Raw genomic sequence first — 3,233 nt, 5'->3', positions numbered from 1 at the left:
AAGGGAAATATGTTGCTGACAGTAACAGGGCCCATCTGCTGTCACTCCCATGTGGACCTGGAACAGAGGGCAAGACGTACAGAAGCAAAATGAACAAAAAAGAATTTAGAGGCTCCAACAACAGACGAGAACCTCAGGGTGGCAGGAAGAGAACAACGTGTAAAGAGGGTCAGTGCAAGGGTGAAGGTCAACAACCTGGCAGCTGTTGTTGAACACACATCGTACTAAATGGGTGTTGGCACATGTGTTAGCACAACTGAAATTTTCCTAATTTACTGAAGCCATGCATTTCAGCTAGGTGTCATTAGGTCAAAATGACATACCGCAGCAGGGTTTGGGATGTCAGCTCTCAACCGGGCTTGCTATTTACCACAGAACTGTGGACAAATTGGATCACTGTGTGGATTTGACTGGATGGTTTTCAGTTGAGTCACAAAAATGGTACCACAGGACATTGGTGTAAGGTGAAAATAAGTTGGAAAATATCTGGCAGATCTTGTGTATGACCATTTCATGGGAACATGTCAAACACGTGAATCCCCTGATTTGAAGAGGAATTGAACTCAAAACAGATGGTTTTGACTCTCTGTGAATAGTCCACTTCTCAAAGGCCAGAGGTGTTAGAGTGTAATACTTTCTGGATCAGGTCGCCAGGAATGGTTACATGAAAAGAATGCCGTGATGCTGACTCGATACTTTTTTTTCACAAAAAAAGTTTTGTGGAAAAATGAATGTTCTCATCAAGGACAAAGGGTACTGGGAAGGCCACTGTCTCCTAGAAGTCTGGTGAACTGATGGCTCAAAGGACCCAGGCAGTTGCTGAAGTTGGATTTTCCTGACCTGTCAGGGTTTTTGCCTCTGTCTAAAACACTGCTATGATTTCTTCCTGAAGCAATCCCGAATCCATAAGGAACAATCCAGGATGCTCTGATTCTATGAGGCAAGCCTTAAAAGTGGCAAATGCTAGTCAAGTATGAGGTGAGAATGAAAGTGGGTGAGGGCGAAAGGGGCCCAGGCAATCAATTGTGATGGGTGATGAAGAGTCCTCCCGAACACAGCTGACCGATAGGAACTGCTCGAATTTCAAGGCCAGCCACTAGAAAGGCAGCTTATCTCGGACAAGCGTGTCCCCACAAACACCTGAAATTCACCAAAATGTTACAGGAAAAGGCTACGGTGAAGCCCGAAGTCTCCTGGGAGCAAAGGAAATCTTCTGTACTTACTATGTAGAAAAGCACGTGAGACAAGCCACTACCAGTCCCCTTCCTCAGACATCGGAGCCCTCGGCCAAGCTTTGGCCTCAGGTAGACAGGCCTTCTTGAACCACAAAGGCCATTCTGGGTTCTCACCCGTTGGCAACAGGAAGACCTAGTTCTGAGGTGGATTCTTCCCTTAAACTTGGGAAGGCAAGCACTCATGGGCAGGCTGTGCGCCTCCCGGTGGCCACTTGCATGCATTACATGAAGCTCCCATAGAATGTTTCTGGGCTGTGCTGTAGGCAGCAGTCCATTTGAGCGGATTTTTTTGATTCAGTTCTTGGACTTTTTGAAATTTAGATCCTTGATAAGCATGGGCGGAATCCAAGTTTATATCAGTTTCAGGTCCATGATGTCATAATCTGATAGTTACAAACCCCCTAATGTCTTCTCCGCAAAGTGTCCGGCTATCGTCTGCCACCCAGCAAACACTCACATTAGGGCTGAGAGGATTCCCGTCACTTTTTACACACTTCCTTCACAGCAGGCCTACCCAATGTTTAGAGGCCTCTCTGGGGAAAAATATATGAAACACTCCCACGTTCATCTGGACACTGATACAAAGGATGCTTTATGCTCACATACTGATTTGCACTCACACTTTAGCAAAGACACCAAAAGCCATATCATTAAATATCTGAAAACAATCTCAGAGTCCCAAGAACTTTTCACAAAGGCACACATGCTGACCTTCACCCTCTTCTACCTGCCTGGATATCCACACAGCCACATCTCTCTCTCTCTCTCTCTCTCTCTCTCTCACACACACACACACACACACACACACACACATATGCACACATACTGGTACTTAACACAGCTGCATGGCGCTTATATGAACTCTATTCCTGTGATATTCCAGGACGTGGCACTGCTCCACAAACTCCAAAGCAGAAAGGGCCAATGAGACTGGCCTTGGCTGTTTCCATTTGACCCAGACACAGAAGGACACCCAAAGTCATGCCAGCATCCCAGCCAGGCCCTTGAAGACACCTAGTTTTTCACTTCAGGGCCCTTGCAGGTCTGGGACTTCTATACTCTCCTCAACCCTCTGACATGCCTTGCTAAAAGATGAAAGAGAGTGTGCCTGGCAGGAAAGCTTGGGCAAGAACATGTGGTCTTGCTTTTTGAGCCACAAGCCAGACTGAATGAGACAACACCAAACTCCATGTCCCCAGAATCCTGTCCCTTGTTGCCCCACCTGGCTAGGCAGTGAGCCTGAAGACGGGCCTGTACCCAGAAACTGGGTGCTTTCTTGCATCCCACAGCCCTTTTGTGTGGGGCCAGAGTGGCGAGGGTAAGAATGAGGGTTGTGGAAAACCGAACAAAAATGGGCTGTGAAACAGGTGGGGTGGGGAACGTAGGAGTGGCGTCGGGAACGTAGGAGTGGCGTCAGGGGGATGAAGATAGGAGAATGGGTGAATGCAGGAATGTCAAATTGCCCACAAAAGTTAAAGAATCCTGAAGGAAAAGGGACGTGGCTGCTGGAAAATTTCCTTGAGTTGGAATGGGATGAGGAATGAAGGTGCAAGCTGATAGTAGAAGGCCAATGGAATGACGGAGTCAGCAAAAAGAACAGGGATGATGGTGATGGCTAGATACAGTAAAGGTTAGGGAAGAGGAGACCCCACTGCCTGGCCGGCTTCAAGTACATGCACAACAGCTGTGACTTATTGAGAGCTAATCTTTCCTCCTAGGAGCGTTAATTGGGCAACTCACCTGAACCAGTCCAGGGGCCCAGAGAGGCTCAGTTGAGGTCGACTGGCCTCTGCCTGGCCACAGTTCCCCTCTGGACTTTTGCCTGCCCTGGGCCTGGTTGCTTCAAGATTGCAGAAGAGCCAAGAGAAGACAAGGCCAGGGAGAAAGAAAAACATTCAGACAGGAAGGTGCCCAGCTGAAAGAGTGGCTTCTGGTCCCATATTTGTCAGCCCAGAGGCATCGAGCAAAAGCATGTATGTTGTTGAACCGGATAGTCAG

Source organism: Pteropus vampyrus, unplaced genomic scaffold (assembly GCF_000151845.1).
Source record: "Pteropus vampyrus isolate Shadow unplaced genomic scaffold, Pvam_2.0 Scaffold302, whole genome shotgun sequence".
Taxonomy (NCBI): Eukaryota; Metazoa; Chordata; class Mammalia; order Chiroptera; family Pteropodidae; genus Pteropus; species Pteropus vampyrus.
The sequence above is the reverse complement of the archived record's forward strand: the minus strand, read 5'-3'. Positions refer to the sequence as shown.